Source organism: Acinonyx jubatus, chromosome C1, assembly GCF_027475565.1.
Source record: "Acinonyx jubatus isolate Ajub_Pintada_27869175 chromosome C1, VMU_Ajub_asm_v1.0, whole genome shotgun sequence".
Classification (NCBI taxonomy): domain Eukaryota; kingdom Metazoa; phylum Chordata; class Mammalia; order Carnivora; family Felidae; genus Acinonyx; species Acinonyx jubatus.
Window position 1 is genome coordinate 107,259,280 of NC_069381.1, and position 14,228 is coordinate 107,273,507.

The window sequence follows — 14,228 nt, forward strand, 5'->3', positions numbered from 1 at the left end:
ATCTCTAAAGAACTTATCAAACTCAACACCCAAAAAACAAATAATTGAGTGAAGAAATGGGCAAAAGACATGAATAGACACTTTTCCAAGGAAGACATCCAAATGACTAACAGACACATGAAAAAATGCTCAACTTCACTCATCATCAGGGAAATACAAATCAAAACCACAATGAGATATCACCTTAAACTTGTCAGAATGGCTAACATTAACAACTCAGGCAACAACAGATGTTGGTGAAGATGTGGAGAAAGACGGTCTTCTTTTGTGTTGTTGGTGGCAGTGCAAGCTGGTGCAGCCACTCTGGAAAACAGTATGGAGATTCCTCAAAAAACTAAAAAAAGGTGCTCACGTCGGCAGCACATATACTAAAATTGGAATGATACAGAGAAGAATAGCATGGCCCCTGCACAAGGATGACATGCAAATTCGTGAAGCCTTCCATATTTTTGAAGAAAAAAAAAAGAGGTTAGAGAGGGATGTAGCCAAAGCATAAGAGACTCTTAAACCTGAGAACAAACTGAAGGTTGATGGGGGGTGGTTGGGGTGGGTGATGGGTATAGAGGAGGGCACCTTTTGGTATGAGCACTGGGTGTTGTATGGAAACCAATTTGACAATAAATTTCATATTAAAAAGAAAAAAATAAACTAAGCTGAGGGAGTCGGTGTATTATGGTAACACACACACAAAAAAAGAATAAACATTAAAAAAAAAACTGGGAGTTGGGAAGAAGATGGCGGCGTAGGAGGACGCTGGGCTCACCGCGCGTCCTGCTGATCAGTTAGATTCCACCTACACCTGCCTAAATAACCCAGAAAACCACCAGGGGATTAGCAGAACGGAGTCTCCGGAGCCAAGCGCAGACGAGAGGCCCACGGAAGAGGGTAGGAAGGGCAGCGAGGCGGTGCGCGCTCCTCAGACTGGCAGGAGGGAGCCGGGGCGGAGGGGCAGCTCGCCAGCCAAGCAGAGCCCCCGAGTCTGGCTGGCAAAAGCGGAGGGGCCAGACGGATGGAGTGTGTTCCCACAGCAAGCGCGACTTAGCGTCTGGGAGGTCATAAGTTAACAGCTCTGCTCAGAAAACTGGAAGGTTGGAGAACAAAGGGAGGGAGAGCTGCTGAGCCCCCGGAGGACAGAGCTCAGTTTGGTGGGGAACAAAGGCGCTCGCCAGCGCCATCTCCCCCGCCCATCACCCAGCCAAAATCCCAAAGGGAACCAGATCCTACCAGGGAACTTGCTCGCTCCGCACAAACACCCAACTCTGTGCTTCTGCGGAGCCAAACCTCCAGCGGATCTGACTCCCTCCCGCTGCCACAGGGCCCCACCTGAAGTGGATCACCTAAGGAGAAACGAGCTAAGCCTACCCCTCCTGCCCCCGTGCACCTTGCCTACCCACCCCAGCTAATACGCCAGATCCCCAGCACCACAAACCTGGCAGTGTGCAAGTAACCCAGACGGGCCATGCCACCCCACAGTGAATCCCTCCCCTAGGAGAGGGGAAGAGAAGGCACACACCAGTCTGACTGTGGCCCCAGTGGTGGGCTGGGGGCAGACATCAGGACTGACTGTGGCCTTGCCCACCAACTCCAGTTATACACCACAGCACAGGGGAAGTGCACTGCAGGTCCTCACCACTCCAGGGACTCTCCAAAATGACCAAACGGAAGAATTCCCCTCAGAAGAATCTCCAGGAAATAACAACAGCTAATGAACTGATCAAAAAGGATTTAAATAATAAAATAGAAAGTGAATTTAGAATAATAGTCATAAAATTAATCGCTGGGCTTGAAAACAGTATAGAGGACAGCAGAGAATCTCTTGCTACAGAGATCAAGGGACTAAGAAACAGTCACGAGGAGCTGAAAAGCGCTTTAAACGAAATGCAAAACAAAATGGAAACCACCACGGCTCAGATTGAAGAGGCAGAGGAGAGAATAGGTGAACTAGAAGATAAAGTTATGGAAAAAGAGGAAGCTGAGAAAAAGAGAGATAAAAAAATCCAGGAGTATGAGGGGAAAATTAGAGAACTAAGTGATGCACTAAAAAGAAATAATATACACATAATTGGTATCCCAGAGGAGGAAGAGAGAGGGAAAGGTGCTGAAGGGGTACTTGAAGAAATAATAGCTGATCTCTTCCCTGAACTGGGGAAGGAAAAAGGCATTGAAATCCAAGAGGCACAGAGAACTCCCTTCAGACGTAACTTGAATCGATCTTCTGCACAACATATCATAGTGAAACTGGCAAAATACAAGGATAAAGAGAAAATTCTGAAAGCAGCAAGGGATAAACGTGCCCTCACATATAAAAGGGAGACCTATAAGACTCATGACTGATCTCTCTTTTGAAACTTGGCAGGCCAGAAAGGATTGGCACGATATTTTCAGTGTGCTAAACAGGAAAAACATGCAGCCGAGAATCCTTTATCCAGCAAGTCTGTCATTTAGAATAGAAGGAGAGATAAAGGTCTTCCCAAACAAACAAAAACTGAAGGAATTCGTCCCCACTAAACCAGCCCTACAAGAGATCCTAAGGGGGACCCTGTGAGACAACGTACCAGAGACATCACTACAAGCATAAAACATACAGACATCACAATGACTCTAAACCCGTATCTTTCTATAATAACACTGAATGTAAATGGATTAAATGCGCCAACCAAAAGACATAGGGTATCAGAATGGATAAAAAAACAAGACCCATCTATTTTCTGTCTAAAAGAGACTCATTTTAGATCTGAGGACACCTTTAGATTGAGAGTGAGGGGATGGAGAACTATTTGTCATGCTACTGGAAGCCAAAAGAAAGCTGGAGTAGCCATACTTATATCAGACAAACTAGACTTTAAATGAAAGGCTGTAACAAGAGATGAAGAAGGGCATTATATAATAATTACAGGGTCTATCCATCAGGAAGAGCTAACAATTATAAATGTCTATGAGCCGAATACCGGAGCCCCCAAATATATAAAACAATTACTCATAAACATAAGCAGCCTTATTGATAAGAATGTAATTGCAGGGGACTTTAACACCCCATTTACAGAAATGGATAGATCATCTAGACACACGGTCAATAAAGAAACAAGGGCCCTGAATGAGACATTGGATCAGATGGACTTGACAGATATATTTAGAACTCTGCATCCCAAAGCAACAGAATATACTTTCTTCTCGAGTGCACATGGAACATTCTCCAAGATAGATCATATACTGGGTCACAAAACAGCCCTTCATAAGTTTACAAGAATTGAAATTATACCATGCATACTTTCAGATCACAGTGCTATGAAGCTTGAAATCAACCACAGGAAAAAGTCTGGAAAACCTCCAAAAGCATGGAGGTTAAAGAACACCCTACTAACGAATGAGTGGGTCAACCAGGCAATTAGAGAAGAAATTAACAAATCTATAGAAACAAACGAAAATGAAAATACAACAATCCAAACGCTTTGGGATGCAGCGAAGGCAGTCCTGAGAGGAAAATACATTGCAATCCAGGCCTATCTCAAGAAACAAGAAAAATCCCCAATACAAAATCTAACAGCACACCTAAAGGAAATAGAAGCAGAACAGCAAAGGCAGCCTAAACCCAGCAGAAGAAGAGAAATAATAAAGATCAGAGCAAAAATAAACAATATAGAATCTAAAAAAACTGTAGAGCAGATTAACGAAACCAAGAGTTGGTTTTTTGAAAAAATAAACAAAATTGACAAACCTCTAGCCAGGCTTCTCAAAAAGAAAAGGGAGATGACCCAAATAGATAATATCATGAATGAAAATAGAATTATTACAACCAATTCCTCAGAGATACAAACAATTATCAGGGAATACTATGAAAAATTATATGCCAACAAATTGGACAACCTGGAAGAAATGGACAAATTCCTGAACACCCACACCCTTCCAAAACTCAATCAGGAGGAAATAGAAAGCTTGAACAGACCCATAACCAGTGAAGAAATTGAATCAGTCATCAAAAATCTCCCAACAAAAAAGAGTCCAGGAGCAGATGGCTTCCCAGGGGAGTTCTACCAGACGTTTAAAGCAGAGATAATACCTATCCTTCTCAAGCAAGCTATTCCAAGAAATAGAAAGGGAAAGAAAACTTCCAGACTCGTTCTATGAAGTCAGTATTACTTTGATTCCTAAACCAGACAGAGACCCAGTAAAAAAAGAGAACGACAGGCCAATATCCCTGATGAATATGGATGCAAAAATTCTCAACAAGATACTAACAAATCGAATTCAACAGCATATAAAAAGAATTATTCAGCATGATCAAGTGGGATTCATTCCTGGGCTGCAGGGCTGGTTCAACATTCGCAAATGAATCAACGTGATACATCACATTAACAAAAAAAAGGAGAAGAACCATATGATCCTGTCAATCGATGCAGAAAAGGCCTTTGACAAAATCCATCACCCTTTCTTAATAAAAACCCTTGAGAAAGTCAGGATAGAAGGAACATACTTAAAGATCATAAAAGCCATTTATGAAAAGCCCACAGCTAACATCATCCTCAACGGGGAAAAACTGAGAGCTTTTTCCCTGAGATCAGGAACACGACAGGGATGCCCACTCTCACCGCTGTTGTTTAACATCGTGCTGGAAGTTCTAGCATCAGCAATCAGACAACAAAAGGAAATCAAAGGCATCAAAATTGGCAAAGATGAAGTCAAGCTTTCGCTTTTTGCAGATGACATGATATTATACATGGAAAATCCGATAGACTCCACCAAAAGTCTGCTAGAACTGATACATGAATTCAGCAAAGTTTCAGGATACAAAATCAATGTAAAGAAATCAGTTGCATTCTTATACACTAATAATATTTGTGTATATTGCTACAATAACTCCAGTTAACTCGTATTACCACAGATATTTGCAAGAAGTTTGCTTTGTGATGAGGTCTAAAATGTATTCTCTTAGCAACTTTTAAATATGCAATGCAATAGTATTTACTGTAATCCCCATGCTGTACAGTACATCCCACGATTATTTATTTATTTATTTATTTATTTATTTAATTATAGTTTTGGAAAGAGAAGACAAGTGGGGGAGAGGGGAAGAGGAGGAGAGAGAGAATCTTAAGCAGACTCCATGCTCAGCACAGCACAGAGCCCAAAGCAGGGCTCGATCCCACAATCCTGGGATTATGACCTGAGCCAAAATCAAGAGTCAGATATCCAACTGACTGAGCCATCCCAGATGCCCTTCCGTGATTTACTTTATAACCAGGAGTTTTGTACATTTTTATTCCCTTCACCCATTTTGTCAAACCTTCACCCAAGAGACTCAATTTATTAAAAAAAATTATTTTCAAATTTAAAATTATAATTTTTATAGGATTTTTAAAGTAAATCATGGACATGTCAAAATTTACCTATAAATGAATAATATGAATGTTGCATGTTATGTTGTTATATGTTATAAATTTACCCCAGGATGGTATATATGTTATATGAGAACATTTATGTAAAAAATAAAAACTATGGTATATACGTAATTTATGTTACTATGTAGTTTAAAAATAATGCATTTAATGAGATAAAGAAATGGTCATTACATATTGTTTGAGGAAAAAATGTGTATATGACATAACATAAGGTATGATCTCAATTTATAACCCCCATGCTTTCATGCACAAACACATATATCTGTAGAAGAATTTTACAACATGAAAAAGCAAAGAGTCAGCAATAATCACCATTGTTTTGGGGCTATAGTTGATTTTAAATTATTTTTTCTGTTTGTTCTGAATTCTTGGTTTTCTATAAAAAAACCATAAGATTCTAAATAAAAGTGAACACCAGAATCAAATCAAAATTGTTTTAAACTTTTACTTTTCACTAGTTTGCTTATAAAATGAAAATTTATCTTATTTTTCAGGTATACAATATAATGATTTGATATTTGTATATATATATACATATATATACATATATACATATATATACATATATATATATATATACATATATATACATGTATATATACATATATATATATATACACATATATATATACCTTTTTGAGAGAAAGAGAGAGAGAGGAAGCAGGGGAGGGACATTGAGAGAGGGAGAGAGAGGATCCCAAGCAGGCTCCACACTGTCAGTGCAGAGCCCAACATGATGCTTGAAATCATGAACCATGAGATCATTACCTGAGCTGAAACCAAGAGTCTGACACTTAACTCACTGAGCCTCCCAGGTGCCCCAGATATTTGTATATATTTTTAAATAGTCACCTGCATATGTCTAGTTAGCATCTGTCATGATACATAATTAAAGAATTTTTTGGTGATAAGATTTTAAGATTTATTTTCTTATAAACTTTCAAATAATGACTATGGTATTATTAACTATAGTTGCTATGCTATATGTTATACATTTGTCACATATGCTATATGTTACATTGGGATGTTAATTATTTTATACCTGGTACAAAGGTAGCTGGTACCTTTGACACCCTTCACCCGTTTCACTCATCCCCCACCCCAGATAGCTCTAGCAATCTTAATTCATTCTCTGTATCTATGATCTCACTTTTTTTTTTTGAGATTCCACATATATAAGTGAGATCATACAGTTGTCTTTCTCTGCCTGACTTATTTCACTTAGCATAGTGTCCTAATGGATCATCCATGTTGTTACAAACAGCAAGATTTCATTCTTTTTATGGCTGAATAATAATATTGTTATTATTATTATATTAATATTATTATATATCACATTTCATTTATCCCCTAATTCATTGATGGACACTTGGGTTGTTTTCATATCTTTACTATTGTAAATATTGCTGAAATAAACATAGGATGCATGTATCTTTTTGAGTGTTTTTACTTTCTTTGGATAAATACTGAGAAGTAGAATTTCTGAATCACATAACTGTTCTATTTGTAGTTTATTGAGGATCTTCCATACTGCTTTTCATAGAAGCTGCACAAATTTACATTCCCACCATCAAGGCACAAGAGTTCCCTTTTTCCATGTCCTGAACAGTTTCTTGTCTTTTTGATCATAGCCATTCTAACAGATGTGAGGTGATATCTCATAGTGGTTTTGATTTGCATTTCCCTGATGATTAGAGATGTTGAGCATCTTTTCATGTGTCATGTGTCAATTAGCCATCTGTATGTCTTCTTTGGAAAAATATCTATTCAGATCTCTTAAATTGGATTTTTTTTACTGTTGAGTTGTGTGAGTTTTTAAATATATTTTGGATATCAACCTCCTATCAGACAAATGGTTTACAAATATTTCATCCAATTCATTAGGTTGCTCTTTCATTTTGTTGATGGTTTCCTTTGCCGTGCATAAGTGTTTTAGTTTGATGTAGTCCCACTTGCTTATTTTTGCTTTTGTTGCTTTTGTTTTTGGTGTAAAATCCAAAACATCAATGCCAAAACCTTGGTCAAGGATCTTACTGGTTATATTTTTCTTCTAGGAGTTTCATGGTTTCAGATGTCACATTCAAGTCTGTAATCCACTTTGAGTTAATTTTTTTGTATGGTGTAAGATAGTGTCCAGTCATTCTTTTTGCATGTATGTGTTTGTTTTACCCACAACCATTTAATGAAGAAAGTTGTCCTTTTATCATTGCATAGTTTTGGCTCCTTTGTCATAAATGAATTGATCAAATAGGTGGGGATTTATTTCTGGGTTTTTATTATAGTCTATTGCTCTATGTGTCTGTTTTTATGCCAATACCATATTGTTTTGATTACTATAGTTTTCACTATGTTTCAAAATATAGGTTGAAAGCAGGGAGTATAATGTCTCCAACTTTGTTCTTCTTTCCCAGGATTGCTTTTGGAGACTCACTTTAGATTTAAGGACATACATATGCTGACAGTGAAGGGATGGAAAAAGGTATACCATACAAATGGTAACCAAAAGAAAACAAGGGTGGCTATGTTTATATCAGACAAAATAGTCTCATAAAAACTGCTTAAAGTATATAAGAATATCATAATGATAAAAGAGTAATTTCAACATGAAGATATAATAACTATAAGTGTATAAGCAGCCAATATTAGAGCACCTACAAATATAAAACAAATATTGACAGATCTGAAGGGAGAAGTTGACAGCAAAATAATAGTAATAGAAAAATCGAATACCCTACTGTCAATAATGATAGAACATTCAGACAGAAAATCAATAAGAAAATAGCAAACTTGAACATCACTACAATCCAAATGGACATAACAGACATATTCAGAACTTTCCACACAACAGTAGAATATTTATATTGTCAAGAGCATATGGAACATTCTCCATCATCCTTTATTGATCTATCATGATCTATCATAGATCTATCTTAATCTATTAGGTCATAAGTATTAACACATTAAAGAAAAATAAAAATAATTCCCAGTGTCTTTCCTGCCCCAAATGGCATGAAGTTAGAAATCAGTAACTGTTAGAAAACAGAAAAACTCACAAATATTGGAAACTAAGCAATACACATTTGAGCAAACATTGAGTCAAAAATGAAATCAAGAGAAAATTTTAAGAGTATCTCAAGACAAATGAAAATGATAACACAACATGTCAAAAACTATGGGGTGCAGCAAAAACATACTAAGAGGGAAGTTTATAGTTGGAATGCCTGCATTAATAAAAAAAGAAAGGTCTCAAATGAAATCTAACTTTACATTTCAAGGAACTAGAGAAAAAACAAAGACCAAGGTTAGCAGAAGGAAAGGGAAGGATATAGTAGATTAGAGCAGAAATACATTGAATAGAGAATAGAAAATGATAGTGTTTTTTTTAAAAGATCAACAGAATAGAAAACTCTTAACTAGACTAAGAAAAAAAGAGAATATTCAAATAAGTAAAATCAAGAATGAAAGTGGGACATTACAATTGATGTCTCAGAAATAAAGTGAATTATGAGACTATTATGAACAACTATATGCCAACAAATTGGATAACTTAGAAGAAATAGATAAATTACTAGAAAAATATGGTCTAAAAAATCAAATAAAGAAAAATTAGAAATCATGACTAGATCACTAACAAATAGGTTGAATATATGATTCAGAAAATCAATATATGATTGTCATCTGCAAACAGATAATTTTTCTCCTTTCTTTCCAATTTCAATGCCATTTATTTATTTTTCTCATCTAATTATCCAGCTAAAACTTCCAGTATTGTGTTTAATAGAAGAGGTGAGGGTGGACAGCTTTTCTGTGCCGATGACCAGAAAAGCCTAGGACCAGACAAAATGGCTTCATGGGTCAATTCTACCAAACAGTAAGTGAATACTAACAATCTTTCTTAAATTCTACCAAAAAAATGGAACATTTTTCTTTTTTTTTAATGTTTATTTATTCTTGAGAGAGAAACAGAGCATGAGTGGGGGGAGGGGCAGAGAGAGAGGGAGACACAGAATTTGACGCAGGCTCCAGGCTCTGAGCTGTCAGCCCAGAGCCTGATGCAGTGCTCTAACTCATGAAACATGAGATCATGACCTGAACTGAAGTCGGACACTTAACTTACTGAGCCAACCAGGCACCCCAAAGAAGGAACATTTCTGAAAACATTTTGTGAGGCCAGTATCATTCTGATACCAAAACCGGAAAAAAGAGCAATAGTAGAAAACTATAGGCCAATACCTCTGATGAATACAGATGCAAAAGTCCTCCACAAAATGTTAACAATCTGAATATAATAGCACATTACAAGGATCCTACACCCTGATCAAAAGGTATTAATTCTTAGAATGCAAGGATTGCTCAACTAAGCAAATCAATCAGTGTAATACACCACAGTAAAAGAATGAAAGAAAAAAACCCCAGCACAATAGAAAGAAAAAGTATTTGACAAAATTCAACATCCATTCATGACTTTAAAACTCTTGAAAAAATAGGTATAGAATGAACTTACCTGAACAAAATAAAGGGTATATATGAACAGCTCATAGGTAGCATCATAATCAATGGTGAAAAACTGAAAATTTCTCCTCTAAGAGCCAGTATAAGGCAAGGGTACCCACCCTCACCTCTTCTATTAAACACAGTACAGGAAGTTTTAACTGAAGAATTAGATGAGAACAATAAATAAATGGCATTGAAATTGGAAAGAAAGAAGAAAAATTATTTGTTTGCAGATGACATAATCATATATGCAAAATACCTTACAGTCTACACACACACACACACACACACACACACACACACACACATTAATTCAGTAAAGGTGCAGGATATGAAATCAACATACAAAAAGGAGTCACATTTCTATACATAATGAATTATTCAAAAAGGAAATTAAGAAAGCAACCCCATTCACAATGAGAACAAAAATACCTACAAATAAACTTAATTGAAGAGATAAATGACCTATACACTGAAAATTTAAAAAAAAATAGTGAAAATTAAAGAAGACACAGGTAAATGTAAAGTCATCCATGTTCATGAATTGAAATAATTATGTTAAAATGTCCATATTAACCAACCTACAGATTCAATGTAACCCCTAACAAAATTTTAATGGAATTCTTTACAGAAATAGAAAAAGCAATCTTAAATTTAAAGCAACAACAAAAAAACCTCAGGTAGCCAGAGCAGTCTTTAGCAAGAACAAAGCTGGGAATATCGTACTTCCTGATTTCAAAATATACCTCAAACCTGCAGTAATCAAAACAGTACAGTATTGGTAGAAAGACAGACATATAGACTAATGTAATAGAATAGAGAGTTCAGAAATAAATTTATGTATCTATGAACAATTGATCCACAACACAGGTATGAAGAATACATAATAGGGAAAGAATAGTCTCTTCAATAAATGGTACTGGAAAAACTGGATATCCACAAGTAGAAGAGTCAAGCTGGATCATTATATCACATCCTGCACAAAAATCAACTCAAATGTATTATCATAGGGTGTATCAACTATTAGATCATGTCTTTCTCCCACATCATGTTATTCATTCTCCTGTTTATTCAACTGCATGTGCATGTACTTATTAATTTGTTCACTTTAAAAACATGATGGCTGCCTCCTGTGTAAGGAACACCTTGGCAGCCCCTTAAGGTTGAGCTGACTTCTCCGCATTCCCATTTGCCTCTGGCAAAGCCCCTGCCTAGCATAAAGTCAATGGTTAGTGAATATTATCTTGAACAATTACCTGAGTGAATGACAGGCTTTCAAACTGTTTACAGGTCATTGTGAACTTCTCTCCTTGCCCAACAGGTCTCAAAAGAAATATTTCAATATAAGACTGAGCTTCTCATTACCCTGCTCAGTCTTTCCCCATTCCCACAGGTCTAAGCCACTATTTATGTTCAGTAATATTTGTGGTTCTGGGGAAATGGTGTATGATTTGCCAAGTTGTTTCTCTTAATATCCACTTTCCTCCTTTGCCGAGGCAGTAAAAGTTACTGAGTTTCCAGAAATCCAGTGGATTGTAATTAACTCTAAACTAGTTGGTAAATTTTATTCTTGAAAATTCTGTCTTGGAAATTTGCCTCAATGGAGATGCCAGCTTAATATTGCAAGCACGTCCTCTGATTCTTAGGCATCCCGATGCATAGGACGTTCTCATCATGGTTTGGACTTCCATCCTGAATTAGAGGAAAGATTCATTTCTGACTGATTTTTAATACCAGTAAAGAAACAATGTTGCTCTTTGTATTCAACTGCTATTTGATGATTCATAGTTGAGAAGTCCGCAAGCTATCACTGCTTGCAGAAAAAGTTTCAAACTCACAATTTGGAAAGAAACATATGTTCTTATTACCTAATGTTGAGACAATTCCTTCATCATAGAGGCTTAATAAAAACAATTGCTAAATTACCCCCAAAACAATGGGAATATGTCAAAGGCATACAGAAGACAACTTATAGGAGTTCCTACTGAACAAAACTAGAATTGAGAATGAAAGTAAGGAAATATTGAATACTCAAAGTATAAAATAAATATCTATGTGTCCATACTAATATAAATAAATGGCTTAATAAAAATAAGTGGGAGACAGTAGATCTTCATACAGAAGATGGCCAACGTTATCCTGCTTAGCCTTAGCCAGGTCAGAGGACATGAATACATTCTTGGGAGGAGTCAGTCTTCCAAATATTCAAGTAAAAGGGTTAGTGAATCTGACCTGATTTTGGCCAGAGTTAATCATTACAATTAGTAAGTAAATTCAGCAAAGTTGCAAGATATAAAATCAATAAATATAATAATTTATATTTCCATACACTTGAAATGAACATTCCTAAAGGGGAAAATTTTAAACTCACACATTCTGCTTAAAATATTATTAAAAAGAATAAATTAGGACTACATTTTACCATGAAGTGAAAGACTCATATATTAAAAACTACAAAGCATTGCACTATTTGTTGAAAAGATTCTCCATCTTGCATTGCTTTTGCATCTTTGTCAAAAACTTAATTGGGCATATTATCATTTCTGTGTTCTTTATTTTAATACATTGATTAAAGGGATGTCAACCCCTTTGTCAATACCACAATGTCTTTATTTTTGTGACTATATAGTAAATCTAATATCAAGTAGAATAATAGCTCCCACTTTGTTATTCTTACTCAAAATTGTTTTAGCGATTTAGGGCCTGAAACTTTCCAGATACATTTGAGGATAAGCTTCTCTATGTCCACAGAAGAGCATGCTGTGATTTTGATAGGAAATGGATTGTGCCTTAGATCAATTTGGGGAGAACTGGTGATTTTTCTATGTTGAGTCACCCAATCCATGAAGAGTGTGTTACTCCATTTGTTTAGGTCTTCTTTCTTGTTTGCTTTATTTTTTTAAATTATTTATTTTTTTAAAGTTTATTTATTTTTGAGAGAGAAAGCATGAGTGCCGGAGGGAGAGAGAGACAGAGAGACAGAAAGAGACTCCCAAGCAGGCTTCCACATGGTCATTGTGGAGCCCATGCAGGGCTTGAACCCACGAACTGTGATATCATAACATGAGCTGAAGTCGATGCCTAACTGACTGAGCAATCCAGGCACACCTGTTTTATTATTTTTAAATTTAAAAATTTTAAATTTCTAAAATAGAGTTAACATACAGTGTTATATTAGTTTCATATGTACAAGACAGTGATTCAACAATTCCATTACTCAGTGTTCACCATGATAAATGTGGTCACCATCTGTCACCATGCAACGTCATTACAATATTATTCACTATATCCCCTATATTGTACTCTTCAGGTCTTTTTTTTTTCTTTCATCAGAATTTAAAAATTTTTAGCATACACATCCTGCACATGATTTGTCAGACTTATCCTTAAATATTTAATTTTCTTTGGAGAATTATAGTTTTGTTTAAAAATTTTGATTTCCACATGTTCATTGATAATATATAAAAATTAAGTTGGTTTTATGTTTATGTGTTAATTTTGATTTGAGAACTGCCTCATGCTAAACTCAGTTATCAGTTGGTTTTTTTGTTTGTTTTTGTGTTTTAGTTTCTTCCATGTCACCTGAAAATTGGTCCAGCTTTATTTCCTCCTTTCTGATCTATTATCTCCTTCATTTATTTTTCTTGCCTTATTATATGGCTAAACTTTTAGTAGTATGACGAATTACAGTGGTGAGAGTGGGTATCCTTGCTTGCTGATTAACTGAAGGTTTTTTGTAGATGTTTCTTATGAAGTTGAGGATGTTCCTTCTGTTTTTCCTTTTTGAGAATTTTTATCATAAATTATGGCCTTAAATTGGCAAATGCTTTTTCCATGTCATTATAAGATCATATCATTTTCTTATTTAGCCAATGATGTATTACATTGTTTGACTTCAAATGTTTATTTTGTCTTGCATGTTTGGAATAATTTCCACTTGGTAATAGTGTGTGTATATATTTATACATTGCTGGATCAATTTCCTAATATTTTGTTGAGGATATTTTCTTCCAAATTCATGAGGAATATAGATAGTTTTCTTTCATTGTACAGTCTTTTTTTTTTCTAGTTTTGATATAAGTGTAATAGCCTCATCAAAGGAGTTGGGAGTATTTCTACCTCTTCTGTTTCTATTAGATTGTGTCAAATTAGTGTTCATTCTTTGAATGTATGGCAGAATTCTCTACTGAAATCATCTGGAACTGGAGTTCTCTTTTTGGGGGAGACTTTTAATTTCATGGTCACAGTATAGTTTTGATTGTCAGTTTCTTCTTGATTGAAATTTTGTAGTTTTTGCTTTGAAAGAATTGATTCTTCTTAAAATTTTTTTTAGTGTGT

At 35.7% G+C, this 14,228-nt stretch overlaps 1 non-coding gene across 1 annotated transcript; it reads left to right on the top strand.

Moving 5' to 3' along the window:
* Positions 1–344: 344 nt before the first annotated feature.
* LOC113598414 (U6 spliceosomal RNA) lies at positions 345–451 on the top strand. Its single transcript, XR_003419065.1, has one exon. It is a non-coding gene; the product is annotated as a U6 spliceosomal RNA (small nuclear RNA).
* The last annotated feature ends 13,777 nt before the right edge of the window (positions 452–14,228 follow it).